This window comes from Gambusia affinis, linkage group LG05, assembly GCF_019740435.1.
Source record: "Gambusia affinis linkage group LG05, SWU_Gaff_1.0, whole genome shotgun sequence".
NCBI classification, from domain to species: Eukaryota; Metazoa; Chordata; class Actinopteri; order Cyprinodontiformes; family Poeciliidae; genus Gambusia; species Gambusia affinis.
Window position 1 is genome coordinate 58,475 of NC_057872.1, and position 17,830 is coordinate 76,304.

Here is a 17,830-nt window from a genome sequence, read left to right on the forward strand (position 1 = left end):
AAAAAGGAAAAAGCATGCCGGCCCATTTTGATGATGAAGATGACTGGATGCTAGTGGAACGGAGAAGGGGTCGCAGGGAGTACGGTTGGCCAAACCGGGACCGGAGAAATGAAGATGACAGACCGGAAAGATATTACCGAAGTGAGTACCCCTCCCCTGAAAACCGACAGACATACAGAAGAAGAGACTTTTTCTCCCGTGAAGGGAGACAAATACGCAGAAATGACTACCCGGACGATGACAGGTGGCGATCACGCAGATTTTTTTACCCCTCCCGTGAAAGACGACAGAGCTACGCCACGGTCACTAGATATGGCAGATTTGCTGGGAGGCAGAATGATAGAGAACAACAGAGGTACCGAACGGGTAGAACTACATATCCAGATCCGCGCCGGCCCACCCAGAGAGGACAGATGGATGAGGGGACGAGATGAAGGAGAGGATCGAAACCCAAACAGGAGGAGAAGATACTTCAACCCGTCTAGACAACGGAACAGAACCCAGACGGATCGGATTCAATCTGATGATACAGATTTTCTACAAAAGGTTCGTGTCATCCATAAATTGATAAAGTCTGTCCATCACCTTAACAATGTTTCAAAGAAAGACTATCCTCCATCTTTGAAAAAGATGGCTCAAAATTTAGCCACTTTTGTTAAACCAGCAATGCCCAACAAGGACACACAGACTTTGATTGAAGAAAATGCTAAAACTGGACAGAAACTACAGTTACTATTCTACGAGATCATTATAATTTCAATTTGGAGAAGGAAGTCCAAATCCTCTCTCAGTTATCCACAGATGACTGGCGCCTTTGAAATTGCAGCATCTTGGGCAAGAAGAAACTTTGGTCGCAGACTCACTGAGGAGACACTGGACCAAACCCAAGCAGTGATTGTTGCTAAGATGGCGGACTTGAGATCAACAGATGAGGCACGCAACAACCTGCTCTGAGGACCAGACGAGAACGGGAGACACAAATCACAGGTGAATCTTCCACATTATTAAGCAGGAGAACATCCACCTCAGAGCCAACCAGAGAACCACAAGGGAGCAGAGGTTCAACCAGAGGAGGGTCTGACACCAGAGGACTGACTGAAAGGAATCTTTCTGACCAACGGAGGACGATGACTACATCCCCCCTGGAAGGACCATCGAGAGCACGCATTCCCATCGCAAATCAGAGGTCAGTCACAGCTGAAGTTCATGCTCCACCTCCTCCTCAACGCACACCTCTCAAAGCGGTTGCCACGATGACTGAACCACAACTGAATAAAGAGTGGTCGGCCATCTTTAATGAAGACGACGGTGGGGACAGCTTCTGTTCAGAGTCAGAACTTGAGTATCCTCAGGAGACCCAACAGGAACCTTTGGAACAGAGAGAGAGAAGTTCACGACCGACGGACAGCAACAAGGAAATGCAGGCGGAGAGCCAGAAGCTCCTTCAAGGAATCTTCAACCTCCGTCGGCTCCCTCTCCCTCTCTTCGATCTCCACCTTCTGCCCTTTTACGAACAGCCCAATCTGATCCATCTCTGGATAGAAAGAACCAGATAATTAGAGATGAACCAGGGGAATTTAGCTTGAGACCACTACAAGGTGAGAGTGAGAGATCCCTGGATCCAGCGGCCACTCACCGTGTTAGCTTGACCCCCATTGACATTTCTAGGTTGAGATCTAGCGTCCAAACACATCTGCAGGTGGAGGCGACGGAGGAAGAACCTTCTACATCACCTTCCTCGCCAGAGGTCCAAATCTGCACACCGTAAACATCCAAATACACCTAGAAAACATCAGGGCTGGAATCTCCACATTAAACAGAAATCTGTGATAGTGGGAGATTCTAATGTAGCCAGAATGCCACCGCTTTGCAGCTAAAAGTGTCCAGATTGACAGCCTTCCCGAGCAAAATGGTGCCACGCTGAGAGCGCCCTGGACAGAGCCACCGTTGAGGTAACGGTTGAGAAACTTGTGTTGTCTTTTGGTTTGTGCAATAGGTCACAGAGGGACAAGAGAACACCAGTGGCGAACTGAAAAGAACTCTGGAGACGGCCCAAGACCTCTTCCCAGAAGCACAGATCTGCTCCAGTAATTAACTTTTCTTTAGGGCTACCCCCAAGGAGCAGGGAATACTGCAACACCTGAACAACTTCATCACAGGTTTGAAGAACCACATTCCTGCTCTGCCACAGGATAATTTTGACACAGAAAGGGATCATGTCCATTGGACTAAAAATACGGCAATGCACATGCTTAAACATTGGAGTGATTATGTAAACTAGACATCCCCACAAGCCCGTATACGGGAGGGGTGAAAAGTGTCATTAATCTTTCCAAAACCTTCCAGCTTCGGATGCACAATGTGCCTTACTTAGTAAGGGTCTAAATTTTATCCCCACTACAGGTTACAGTAAAGAGTTAAAATTCCAATGTAAATTTGACATACAACAATACCAGAAGGGTGAAATTGGCTTTATATTACAAAGACAAATCCACTTCAGAGTCTCAGCCCTTTACTCCAAAATCCGATTGGACGCCCTCTGTGGGCCAACTTCCACCACAATTACTTACCCTTATCAAGGCTGATCAGGATTTTTTTCAAAATCACTTTCATCCCATCCATGTAAAATCCAATCTTACTCCTGAAGAACTTGCAGCTTTACAGGAACTAAAAACAATAAAGAAATAATTATAAAACCAGCAGATAAGGGCAGTGCGATTGTCATATTTGACAGGGATCAATATTTACAGGAGGGATACAGACAACTCAATGATAAAACCTACTATTCTAAATTGGAAAAACCCATTTATTTGGAAACTATCCCAATGGTGGAGAAAATAATTAATAACTTGTACATAAAGAAATTCATTAATATTAAACAAAAAGATATTTATTAGGTTCAACTGTACCCAGGGCGAGACTTTTCTATATGTTACCAAAGATTCATAAAGATCCTGCCAGTTGGAGTGTTCCATTTCAGATACCCCCTGGCAGGCCGATAGTTTCTGACTGTGACAGTGAAACTTACTTCACAGCGGAATATTTAGATCATTTTTTGAACCCTTTGTCCACAAAACATGACAGCTACATTAAAGACACCTATGACTTTGTGGAGAGGGTTAAAAAACTTGTGATTCCAGAAGACTCTTTTCTATTTTCATTAGATATTGACAGTCTCTATACAAATATTGATATCAAAGAGGAATAGATGCAGTTAGAAACATATTTAGAAAGTTTCCAGACAAAAAAGACCAGAAAAAGAGCTCTTACAGCTGTTAGAAATAAATCTAACCAGGAACGACTTTGAATTCAATAAAGAATTTTTCTTCAAATAAAAGGAACGGCAATGGGCAAGAAATTTGCCCTGCCTATGCCAATATCTTTATGGCTCAATGGGAGAGTTCAGCTTTGGAAAAATGTCCAAAAAGCCCATCCAATATCTGAGGTTTTTGGATGATATTTGGGAATCTGGCCATATTCAGAAGCATATTTTAAGGATTTTCTAATCATCTTGAACGGTCATAATGCATCAATAAAATTAAAATCAAATATCAACAAAAATTCGATTGACTTCTTAGACACAACTACATATAAAGGCCCAAACTTTCAAACAAATCACATTTTAGACATCAAAGTATTTTTAAACCTACCGATACACATGCTCTTTTGTTTAAGACCAGTTTCCACCCCAAACATACCTTTGCTGGACTCATTAAATCCCAACTGTTAAGATTTCACAGGATTTGTACTCAGGAGACTGATTTCAAAGTAGCCACCAAAACGTTGTTCTCCGCTTTGGCCAACAGAGGGTACTGTCGCTTTTTTAAGAAAATGCTTCAAATCATTTTGACAACTAAACCCATTCAGGTTTCCTCTGTTGCCCTTTGTGACCACGTTTTCCATCTTCAACCAAATTGGTCAAAGTCATTAAGGACAATTTTCAAAAGCTGACTCGGGAAACACAATTGTTAAGGGAATATGAAGTCATTGGAGCTTTTAGGAGAAACAAAAATCTGAGAGATCATTTAATTAAAGCTAAAATCCCACCTGTGATCCAACCCAGATCCAGAGGTGGTGGGCAGTTTTTCAAACACCTGAAATGGTTGCAGCTCCTATAATAAAAATGTCTTCCTATCCAAATGTACAGGTAACCCTCGTTCCAAGAATTGTGTGTACCTGATAACTTGTAAAAAGTGTGGAATGCAATATGTGGGAGAGACAGGAAATACTATATTAGTGAGATTTGCTCAACACAAACACAATATTCTCAAAAGAAAAAACACAAACCCATTTAGTGAAGCATTTCTTATCCCATGGTTGGCAGGCTGTTTCTGCAACCGTGATACAAACCAATCCCAGGTGGACAATGCAGGAACGTCGGAGAGCCGAGAGGATTTGGATTTCCAAATTGGAAACCAGACATCCCAAAGGCCTTAACGAAAAATTTAATTAATTAACATCTCTGATTACCAGTTCCAAATCCTCCCACATACTATTTCACACTTTCGGATATTGTCATGTTATAACACTATTATTATTATTATATTCATTATTTATCCCTTTCCTTATTTTTTATCCTAAACCTAACCTTTGTGGACCAATGCCTAAACCTAACCTAGTTATTTGACCCTAACTCTTTTGACCCCTAATGTTAAATATATTTTTTTAATATAATAAACAGTGGGAGTGGGTTCTTGGTGGGCAGAAACAATGATGGCCTGTGCACCATAAATTCTGAAAGCCTTGGCGACAGAGAATTTAATAATCTTGTTTCCCCTAACCAGCCCGTGCCTCCATCTGCCCCCTAGATTCCTATTCTCTCATAATTAATATAAATCTAAAAACAGGTAGAAGAGGGTCATTTTTACAGGATACGGATCCACTTCCAGGATGAGGAGGAAACCACTGAAGAGGAATGTTTATAATAAAGAAATAACACGGTTTCCAGTGTTCATGTAAATATTTTCTGAAGAAATGCTATTTTGTTTGTAAAGGAAAAAATGTTTATTCTGTTATTTGTATATCATTACTGTAACCTGATTTAAACTTTAAATGTCTCTGAACGCAGCACTGGACTAGTGCGACCAATGGCAAAGCTCCTTACTTTTGGGGAGCGCCAATTTCAAGAAAGGACTTTTTCTATTGGCTCAGTGCACGGATACTGTTGAATACATTGTTACAATGCTGTTATGACAGTGCATTTTCGGACTGCACCTGACGCATTGAGAACGAGTTTGTTGTAAGTTATTGTTTATTTGTTTACTTAAGCCAGCCTGACGAAGGTTTCATTGTAAACCAAACGCGTTGCAATTTTGGCTTTTCTACGCTTTTGTAGCTGTGAAATACAATTAAAAGTGCTTTTTGGGCAACACTTTAAACTCCGTTCTTTCACCTTAGCATGTAGCCAATTAGCTATACTTAGCACGTGTCATAGTGAAGTTATAGCTAAAGCTAAGCTAAAAAAGGAAAAAGCATGCCGGCCCATTTTGATGATGAAGATGACTGGATGCTAGTGGAGCGGAGAAGGGTCGAGAGTACGGTTGGCCAAACCGGGACCGGAGAAATGAAGATGACAGACCGGAAAGATATTACCGAAGTGAGTACCCCTCCCCTGAAAACCGACAGACATACAGAAGAAGAGACTTTTTCTCCCGTGAAGGGAGACAAATACGCAGAAATGACTACCCGGACGAAGACAGGTGGCGATCACGCAGAAATTATTACCCCTCCCGTGAAAGACGACAGAGCTACGCTACGGTCACTAGATATGGCAGATTTGCTGGGAGGCAGAATGATCGAGAGAACAACAGAGGTACCCGAACGGGTAGAACTACATATCCAGATCCGCGCCTGGCCCACCCAGAGAGGACAGATGGATGAGGGGACGAGATGAAGGAGAGGATCGAAACCCAAACAGGAGGAGAAGATACTTCAACCCGTCCTAGACAACGGAACAGAACCCAGACGGATCGGATTCAATCTGATGATACAGATTTTCTACAAAAGGTTCGTGTCATCCATAAATTGATAAAGTCTGTCCATCACCTTAACAATGTTTCAAAGAAAGACTATCCTCCATCTTTGAAAAAGATGGCTCAAAATTTAGCCACTTTTGTTAAACCAGCAATGCCCAACAAGGACACACAGACTTTGATTGAAGAAAATGCTAAAACTGGACAGAAACTACAGTTACTATTCTACGAGATCATTATAATTTCAATTTGGAGAAGGAAGTCCAAATCCTCTCTCAGTTATCCACAGATGACTGGCCCCCTTTGAAATTGCAGCATCTTGGGCAAGAAGAAACTTTGGTCGCAGACTCACTGAGGAGACACTGGACCAAACCCAAGCAGTGATTGTTGCTAAGATGGCGGACTTGAGATCAACAGATGAGGCACCGCAACAACCTGCTCTGAGGACCAGACGAGAACGGGAGACACAAATCACAGGTGAATCTTCCACATTATTAAGCAGGAGAACATCCACCTCAGAGCCAACCAGAGAACCACAAGGGAGCAGAGGTTCAACCAGAGGAGGGTCTGACACCAGAGGACTGACTGAAAGGAATCTTTCTGACCAACGGAGGACGATGACTACATCCCCCCTGGAAGGACCATCGAGAGCACGCATTCCCATCGCAAAATCAGAGGTCAGTCACAGCTGAAGTTCATGCTCCACCTCCTCCTCAACGCACACCTCTCAAAACGTTGCCACGATGACTGAACCACAACTGAATAAAGAGTGGTCGGCCATCTTTAATGAAGACGACGGTGGGGACAGCTTCTGTTCAGAGTCAGAACTTGAGTATCCTCAGGAGACCCAACAGGAACCTTTGGAACAGAGAGAGGTGAGAAGTTCACGACGACCGGACAGCAACAAGGAAATGCAGGCGAGAGCCAGAAGCTCCTTCAAGGAATCTTCAACCTCCGTCGGCTCCTCTCCCTCTCTTCGATCTCCACCTTCTGCCCTTTTACGAACAGCCCAATCTGATCCATCTCTGGATAGAAAGAACCAGATAATTAGAGATGAACCAGGGGAATTTAGCTTGAGACCACTACAAGGTGAGAGTGAGAGATCCCTGGATCCAGCGGCCACTCACCGTGTTAGCTTGACCCCCATTGACATTTCTAGGTTGAGATCTAGCGTCCCAAACACATCTGCAGGTGGAGGCGACGGAGGAAGAACCTTCTACATCACCTTCCTCGCCAGAGGTCCAAATCTGCACACCATAAACATCCAAATACACCTAGAAAACATCAGGGCTGGAATCTCCACATTAAACAGAAATCTGTGATAGTGGGAGATTCTAATGTAGCCAGAATGCCACCGTTTGCAGCTAAAAGTGTCCAGATTGACAGCCTTCCCGGAGCAAAATGGTGCCACGCTGAGAGCGCCCTGGACAGAGCCACCGTTGAGGTAACGGTTGAGAAACTTGTGTTGTCTTTTGGTTTGTGCAATAGGTCACAGAGGGACAAGAGAACACCAGTGGCGAACTGAAAAGAACTCTGGAGACGGCCCAAGACCTCTTCCCAGAAGCACAGATCTTCGTTCCAGTAATTAACTTTTCTTTAGGGCTACCCCCCAAGGAGCAGGGAATACTGCAACACCTGAACAACTTCATCACAGGTTTGAAGAACCACATTCCTGCTCTGCCACAGGATAATTTTGACACAGAAAGGGATCATGTCCATTGGACTAAAAATACTGACAATGCACATGCTTAAACATTGGAGTGATTATGTAAACTAGACATCCCCACAAGCCCGTGTATACGGGAGGGGGTGAAAAGTGTCATTAATCTTTCCAAAACCTTCCAGCTTTCGGATGCACAATGTGCCTTACTTAGTAAGGGTCTAAATTTTATCCCCACTACAGGTTACAGTAAAGAGTTAAAATTCAATGTAAATTTGACATACAACAATACCACGAAGGGTGAAATTGGCTTTATATTACAAAGACAAATCCACTTCAGAGTCTCAGCCCTTTACTCCAAAATCCGATTGACGCCCTCTGTGGGCCAACTTCCACCACAATTACTTACCCTTATCAAGGCTGATCAGGATTTTTTTCAAAATCACTTTCATCCCATCCATGTAAAATCCAATCTTACTCCTGAAGAACTTGCAGCTTTACAGGAACTAAAAAACAATAAAGAAATAATTATAAAACCAGCAGATAAGGGCAGTGCGATTGTCATATTTGACAGGGATCAATATTTACAGGAGGGATACAGACAACTCAATGATAAAACCTACTATTCTAAATTGGAAAAACCCATTTATTTGGAAACTATCCCAATGGTGGAGAAAATAATTAATAACTTGTACATAAAGAAATTCATTAATATTAAACAAAAAGATATTTATTAGGTTCAACTGTACCCAGGGCGAGACTTTTCTATATGTTACCAAAGATTCATAAAGATCCTGCCAGTTGGAGTGTTCCATTTCAGATACCCCTGGCAGGCCGATAGTTTCTGACTGTGACAGTGAAACTTACTTCACAGCGAATATTTAGATCATTTTTGAACCCTTTGTCCACAAAACATGACATCTACATTAAAGACACCTATGACTTTGTGGAGAGGGTTAAAAAACTTGTGATTCCAGAAGACTCTTTTCTATTTTCATTAGATATTGACAGTCTCTATACAAATATTGATATCAAAGAGGGAATAGATGCAGTTAGAAACATATTTAGAAAGTTTCCAGACAAAAAAAGACCAGAAAAAGAGCTCTTACAGCTGTTAGAAATAAATCTAACCAGAACGACTTTGAATTCAATAAAGAATTTTTCTTCAAATAAAAGGAACGGCAATGGGCAAGAAATTTGCCCCTGCCTATGCCAATATCTTTATGGCTCAATGGGAGAGTTCAGCTTTGGAAAAATGTCCAAAAAGCCCATCCAATATCTGAGGTTTTTGGATGATATTTGGGGAATCTGGCCATATTCAGAAGCAGATTTTAAGGATTTTCTAATCATCTTGAACGCGGTCATAATGCATCAATAAAATTAAAATCAAATATCAACAAAAAATTCGATTGACTTCTTAGACACAACTACATATAAGGCCCAAACTTTCAAACAAATCACATTTTAGACATCAAAGTATTTTTAAACCTACCGATACACATGCTCTTTTGTTTAAGACCAGTTTCCACCCCAAACATACCTTTGCTGGACTCATTAAATCCCAACTGTTAAGATTTCACAGGATTTGTACTCAGGAGACTGATTTCAAAGTAGCCACCAAAACGTTGTTCTCCGCTTTGGCCAACAGAGGGTACTGTCGCTCTTTTTTAAGAAAATTCTTCAAATCATTTTGACAACTAAACCCATTCAGGTTTCCTCTGTTGCCCTTTGTGACCACGTTTTCCATCTTCAACCAAATTGGTCAAAGTCATTAAGGACAATTTTCAAAAGCTGACTCGGGAAACACAATTGTTAAGGGAATATGAAGTCATTGGAGCTTTTAGGAGAAACAAAAATCTGAGAGATCATTTAATTAAAGCTAAAATCCCACCTGTGATCCAACCCAGATCCAGAGGTGGTGGGCAGTTTTTCAAACACCTGAAATGGTTGCAGCTCCTATAATAAAAATGTCTTCCTATCCAAATGTACAGGTAACCCTCGTTCCAAGAATTGTGTGTACCTGATAACTTGTAAAAAGTGTGGAATGCAATATGTGGGAGAGACAGGAAATACTATATTAGTGAGATTTGCTCAACACAAACACAATATTCTCAAAAAGAAAAAAACACAAACCCATTTAGTGAAGCATTTCTTATCCCATGGTTGGCAGGCTGTTTCTGCAACCGTGATACAAACCAATCCCAGGTGGACAATGCAGGAACGCCGGAGAGCCGAGAGGATTTGGATTTCCAAATTGGAAACCAGACATCCCAAAGGCCTTAACGAAAAATTTAATTAATTAACATCTCTGATTACCAGTTCCAAATCCTCCCACATACTATTTCACACTTTCTCGGATATTGTCATGTTATAACACTATTATTATTATTATATTCATTATTTATCCCTTTCCTTATTTTTTATCCTAAACCTAACCTTTGTGGACCAATGCCTAAACCTAACCTAGTTATTTGACCCTAACTCTTTTGACCCCTAATGTTAAATATATTTTTTTAATATAATAAACAGTGGGAGTGGGTTCTTGGTGGGCAGAAACAATGATGGCCTGTGCACCATAAATTCTGCAGCCGACAGAATTTAATAATCTTGTTTCCCCTAACCAGCCCGTGCCTCCATCTGCCCCCTAGATTCCTATTCTCTCATAATTAATATAAATCTAAAAACAGGTAGAAGAGGGTCATTTTTACAGGATACGGATCCACTTCCAGGATGAGGAGGAAACCACTGAAGAGGAATGTTTATAATAAAGAAATAACACGGTTTCCAGTGTTCATGTAAATATTTTCTGAAGAAATGCTATTTTGTTTGTAAAGGAAAAAATGTTTATTCTGTTATTTGTATATCATTACTGTAACCTGATTTAAACTTTAAATGTCTCTGAACGCAGCACTGGACTAGTGCGACCAATGGCAAAGCTCCTTACTTTGGGGAGCGGCCAATTTCAAGAAAGGACTTTTTCTATTGGCTCAGTGCACCGGATACTGTTGAATACATTGTTACAATGCTGTTATGACAGTGCATTTTCGGACTGCACCTGACGCATTGAGAACGCAGTTTGTTGTAAGTTATTGTTTATTTGTTTACTTAAGCCAGCCTGACGAAGGTTTCATTGTAAACCGAAACGTTGCAATTTTGGCTTTTTCTACGCTTTTTGTAGCTGTGAAATACAATTAAAAGTGCTTTTTGGGCAACACTTTAAACTCCGTTCTTTCACCTTAGCATGTAGCCAATTAGCTATACTTAGCACGTGTCATAGTGAAGTTATAGCTAAAGCTAAGCTAAAAAAGGAAAAAGCATGCCGGCCCATTTTGATGATGAAGATGACTGGATGCTAGTGGAACGGAGAAGGGGTCGCAGGGAGTACGGTTGGCCAAACCGGGACCGGAGAAATGAAGATGACAGACCGGAAAGATATTACCGAAGTGAGTACCCCTCCCCTGAAAACCGACAGACATACAGAAGAAGAGACTTTTTCTCCCGTGAAGGGAGACAAATACGCAGAAATGACTACCCGGACGAAGACAGGTGGCGATCACGCAGAAATTATTACCCCTCCCGTGAAAGACGACAGAGCTACGCTACGGTCACTAGATATGGCAGATTTGCTGGGAGGCAGAATGATCGTGAGAGAACAACAGAGGTACCGAACGGTAGAACTACATATCCAGATCCGCGCCGTCCACCCAGAGAGGACAGATGGATGAGGGACGAGATGAAGGAGAGGATCGAAACCCAAACAGGAGGAGAAGATACTTCAACCCGCCTCTCTAGACAACGGAACAGAACCCAGACGGATCGGATTCAATCTGATGATACAGATTTTCTACAAAAGGTTCGTGTCATCCATAAATTGATAAAGTCTGTCCATCACCTTAACAATGTTTCAAAGAAAGACTATCCTCCATCTTTGAAAAAGATGGCTCAAAATTTAGCCACTTTTGTTAAACCAGCAATGCCCAACAAGGACACACAGACTTTGATTGAAGAAAATGCTAAAAACTGGACAGAAACTACAGTTACTATTCTACGAGATCATTATAATTTCAATTTGGAGAAGGAAGTCCAAATCCTCTCTCAGTTATCCACAGATGACTGGCGCCCTTTGAAATTGCAGCATCTTGGGCAAGAAGAAACTTTGGTCGCAGACTCACTGAGGAGACACTGGACCAAACCCAAGCAGTGATTGTTGCTAAGATGGCGGACTTGAGATCAACAGATGAGGCACCGCAACAACCTGCTCTGAGGACCAGACGAGCGGAGACACAAATCACAGGTGAATCTTCCACATTATTAAGCAGGAGAACATCCACCTCAGAGCCAACCAGAGAACCACAAGGGAGCAGAGGTTCAACCAGAGGAGGGTCTGACACCAGAGGACTGACTGAAAGGAATCTTTCTGACCAACGGAGGAGGCGATGACTACATCCCCCTGGAAGGACCATCGAGAGCACGCATTCCCATCGCAAAATCAGAGGTCAGTCACAGCTGAAGTTCATGCTCCACCTCCTCCTCAACGCACACCTCTCAAAACGGTTGCCACGATGACTGAACCACAACTGAATAAAGAGTGGTCGGCCATCTTTAATGAAGAACGGTGGGGACAGCTTCTGTTCAGAGTCAGAACTTGAGTATCCTCAGGAGACCCAACAGGAACCTTTGGAACAGAGAGAGGTGAGAAGTTCACGACCGACCGGACAGCAACAAGGAAATGCAGGCGGAGAGCCAGAAGCTCCTTCAAGGAATCTTCAACCTCCGTCGGCTCCTCTCCTCTCTTCGATCTCCACCTTCTGCCCTTTTACGAACAGCCCAATCTGATCCATCTCTGGATAGAAAGAACCAGATAATTAGAGATGAACCAGGGGAATTTAGCTTGAGACCACTACAAGGTGAGAGTGAGAGATCCCTGGATCCAGCGGCCACTCACCGTGTTAGCTTGACCCCATTGACATTTCTAGGTTGAGATCTAGCGTCCAAACACATCTGCAGGTGGAGGCGACGGAGGAAGAACCTTCTACATCACCTTCCTCGCCAGAGGTCCAAATCTGCACACCGGAAACATCCAAATACACCTAGAAAACATCAGGGCTGGAATCTCCACATTAAACAGAAATCTGTGATAGTGGGAGATTCTAATGTAGCCAGAATGCCACCGTTTGCAGCTAAAAGTGTCCAGATTGACAGCCTTCCCGGAGCAAAATGGTGCCACGCTGAGAGCGCCCTGGACAGAGCCACCGTTGAGGTAACGGTTGAGAAACTTGTGTTGTCTTTGGTTTGTGCAATAGGTCACAGAGGGACAAGAGAACACCAGTGGCCGAACTGAAAAGAACTCTGGAGCCCAAGACCTCTTCCCAGAAGCACAGATCTTCGTTCCAGTAATTAACTTTTCTTTAGGGCTACCCCCCAAGGAGCAGGGAATACTGCAACACCTGAACAACTTCATCACAGGTTTGAAGAACCACATTCCTGCTCTGCCACAGGATAATTTTGACACAGAAAGGGATCATGTCCATTGGACTAAAAATACGGCAATGCACATGCTTAAACATTGGAGTGATTATGTAAACTAGACATCCCCACAAGCCCGTGTATACGGGAGGGGGTGAAAAGTGTCATTAATCTTTCCAAAACCTTCCAGCTTTCGGATGCACAATGTGCCTTACTTAGTAAGGGTCTAAATTTTATCCCCACTACAGGTTACAGTAAAGAGTTAAAATTCCAATGTAAATTTGACATACAACAATACCACCGAAGGGTGAAATTGGCTTTATATTACAAAGACAAATCCACTTCAGAGTCTCAGCCCTTTACTCCAAAATCCGATTGGACGCCTCTGTGGGCCAACTTCCACCACAATTACTTACCCTTATCAAGGCTGATCAGGATTTTTTTCAAAATCACTTTCATCCCATCCATGTAAAATCCAATCTTACTCCTGAAGAACTTGCAGCTTTACAGGAACTAAAAAACAATAAAGAAATAATTATAAAACCAGCAGATAAGGGCAGTGCGATTGTCATATTTGACAGGGATCAATATTTACAGGAGGGATACAGACAACTCAATGATAAAACCTACTATTCTAAATTGGAAAAACCCATTTATTTGGAAACTATCCCAATGGTGGAGAAAATAATTAATAACTTGTACATAAAGAAATTCATTAATATTAAACAAAAAAGATATTTATTAGGTTCAACTGTACCCAGGGCGAGACTTTTCTATATGTTACCAAAGATTCATAAAGATCCTGCCAGTTGGAGTGTTCCATTTCAGATACCCCCTGGCAGGCCGATAGTTTCTGACTGTGACAGTGAAACTTACTTCACAGCGGAATATTTAGATCATTTTTTGAACCCTTTGTCCACAAAACATGACAGCTACATTAAAGACACCTATGACTTTGTGGAGAGGGTTAAAAAACTTGTGATTCCAGAAGACTCTTTTCTATTTTCATTAGATATTGACAGTCTCTATACGAATATTGATATCAAAGAGGGAATAGATGCAGTTAGAAACATATTTAGAAAGTTTCCAGACAAAAAAAGACCAGAAAAAGAGCTCTTACAGCTGTTAGAAATAAATCTAACCAGGAACGACTTTGAATTCAATAAAGAATTTTTTCTTCAAATAAAAGGAACGGCAATGGGCAAGAAATTTGCCCCTGCCTATGCCAATATCTTTATGGCTCAATGGGAGAGTTCAGCTTTGGAAAAATGTCCAAAAAAGCCCATCCAATATCTGAGGTTTTTGGATGATATTTGGGGAATCTGGCCATATTCAGAAGCAGATTTTAAGGATTTTCTAATCATCTTGAACGGTCATAATGCATCAATAAAATTAAAATCAAATATCAACAAAAATTCGATTGACTTCTTAGACACAACTACATATAAAGGCCCAAACTTTCAAACAAATCACATTTTAGACATCAAAGTATTTTTTAAACCTACCGATACACATGCTCTTTTGTTTAAGACCAGTTTCCACCCCAAACATACCTTTGCTGGACTCATTAAATCCCAACTGTTAAGATTTCACAGGATTTGTACTCAGGAGACTGATTTCAAAGTAGCCACCAAAACGTTGTTCTCCGCTTTGGCCAACAGAGGGTACTGTCGCTCTTTTTTAAGAAAATGCTTCAAATCATTTTTGACAACTAAACCCATTCAGGTTTCCCCTCTGTTGCCCTTTGTGACCACGTTTCTCCATCTTCAACCAAATTGGTCAAAGTCATTAAGGACAATTTTCAAAAGCTGACTCGGAAACACAATTGTTAAGGGAATATGAAGTCATTGGAGCTTTTAGGAGAAACAAAAATCTGAGAGATCATTTAATTAAAGCTAAAATCCCACCTGTGATCCAACCCAGATCCAGAGGTGGTGGGCAGTTTTTCAAACACCTGAAATGGTTATGCAGCTCCTATAATAAAAATGTCTTCCTATCCAAATGTACAGGTAACCCTCGTTCCAAGAATTGTGTGTACCTGATAACTTGTAAAAAGTGTGGAATGCAATATGTGGGAGAGACAGGAAATACTATATTAGTGAGATTTGCTCAACACAAACACAATATTCTCAAAAGAAAAAACACAAACCCATTTAGTGAAGCATTTCTTATCCCATGGTTGGCAGGCTGTTTCTGCAACCGTGATACAAACCAATCCCAGGTGGACAATGCAGGAACGCCGGAGAGCCGAGAGGATTTGGATTTCCAAATTGGAAACCAGACATCCCAAAGGCCTTAACGAAAAATTTAATTAATTAACATCTCTGATTACCAGTTCCAAATCCTCCCACATACTATTTCACACTTTCTCGGATATTGTCATGTTATAACACTATTATTATTATTATATTCATTATTTATCCCCTTTCCCTTATTTTTTTATCCTAAACCTAACCTTTGTGGACCAATGCCTAAACCTAACCTAGTTATTTGACCCTAACTCTTTTGACCCCTAATGTTAAATATATTTTTTTAATATAATAAACAGTGGGAGTGGGTTCTTGGTGGGCAGAAACAATGATGGCTCTGTGCATTATAAATTCTGCCCGCCGACAGAATTTAATAATCTTGTTTCCCCTAACCAGCCCGTGCCTCCATCTGCCCCCTAGATTCCTATTCTCTCATAATTAATATAAATCTAAAAACAGGTAGAAGAGGGTCATTTTTACAGGATACGGATCCACTTCCAGGATGAGGAGGAAACCACTGAAGAGGAATGTTTATAATAAAGAAATAACACGGTTTCCAGTGTTCATGTAAATATTTTCTGAAGAAATGCTATTTTGTTTGTAAAGGAAAAAATGTTTATTCTGTTATTTGTATATCATTACTGTAACCTGATTTAAACTTTAAATGTCTCTGAACGCAGCACTGGACTAGTGCGACCAATGGCAAAGCTCCTTACTTTGGGGAGCGCCAATTTCAAGAAAGGACTTTTCTATTGGCTCAGTGCACCGGATACTGTTGAATACATTGTTACAATGCTGTTATGACAGTGCATTTTCGGACTGCACCTGACGCATTGAGAACGCAGTTTGTTGTAAGTTATTGTTTATTTGTTTACTTAAGCCAGCCTGACGAAGGTTTCATTGTAAACCAAACGCTGTAATTTTGGCTTTTTCTACGCTTTTGTAGCTGTGAAATACAATTAAAAGTGCTTTTGGGCAACACTTTAAACTCCGTTCTTTCACCTTAGCATGTAGCCAATTAGCTATACTTAGCACGTGTCATAGTGAAGTTATAGCTAAAGCTAAGCTAAAAAGGAAAAGCATGCCGCCCATTTTGATGATGAAGATGACTGGATGCTAGTGGAACGGAGAAGGGTCGCAGGGAGTACGGTTTGGCCAAACCGACCGGAGAAATGAAGATGACAGACCGGAAAGATATTACCGAAGTGAGTACCCCTCCCCTGAAAACCGACAGACATACAGAAGAAGAGACTTTTTCTCCCGTGAAGGGAGACAAATACGCAGAAATGACTACCCGGACGAAGACAGGTGGCGATCACGCAGAAATTATTACCCCTCCCGTGAAAGACGACAGAGCTACGCCACGGTCACTAGATATGGCAGATTTGCTGGGAGGCAGAATGATCGCAGAGAACAACAGAGGTACCGAACGGGTAGAACTACATATCCAGATCCGCGCCCCCGTCCACCCAGAGAGGACAGATGGATGAGGGGACGAGATGAAGGAGAGGATCGAAACCCAAACAGGAGGAGAAGATACTTCAACCCGTCTCCTAGACAACGGAACAGAACCCAGACGGATCGGATTCAATCTGATGATACAGATTTTCTACAAAAGGTTCGTGTCATCCATAAATTGATAAAGTCTGTCCATCACCTTAACAATGTTTCAAAGAAAGACTATCCTCCATCTTTGAAAAGATGGCTCAAAATTTAGCCACTTTTGTTAAACCAGCAATGCCCAACAAGGACACACAGACTTTGATTGAAGAAAATGCTAAAACTGGACAGAAACTACAGTTACTATTCTACGAGATCATTATAATTTCAATTTGGAGAAGAAGTCCAAATCCTCTCTCAGTTATCCACAGATGACTGGCGCCCCCTTTGAAATTGCAGCATCTTGGGCAAGAAGAAACTTTGGTCGCAGACTCACTGAGGAGACACTGGACCAAACCCAAGCAGTGATTGTTGCTAAGATGGCGGACTTGAGATCAACAGATGAGGCACCGCAACAACCTGCTCTGAGGACCAGGAGAACGGGAGACACAAATCACAGGTGAATCTTCCACATTATTAAGCAGGAGAACATCCACCTCAGAGCCAACCAGAGAACCACAAGGGAGCAGAGGTTCAACCAGAGGAGGGTCTGACACCAGAGGACTGACTGAAAGGAATCTTTCTGACCAACGGAGGACGATGACTACATCCCCCCTGGAAGGACCATCGAGAGCACGCATTCCCATCGCAAATCAGAGGTCAGTCACAGCTGAAGTTCATGCTCCACCTCCTCCTCAACGCACACCTCTCAAAACGGTTGCCACGATGACTGAACCACAACTGAATAAAGAGTGGTCGGCCATCTTTAATGAAGACGACGGTGGGGACAGCTTCTGTTCAGAGTCAGAACTTGAGTATCCTCAGGAGACCCAACAGGAACCTTTGGAACAGAGAGGTGAGAAGTTCACGACCGACGGACAGCA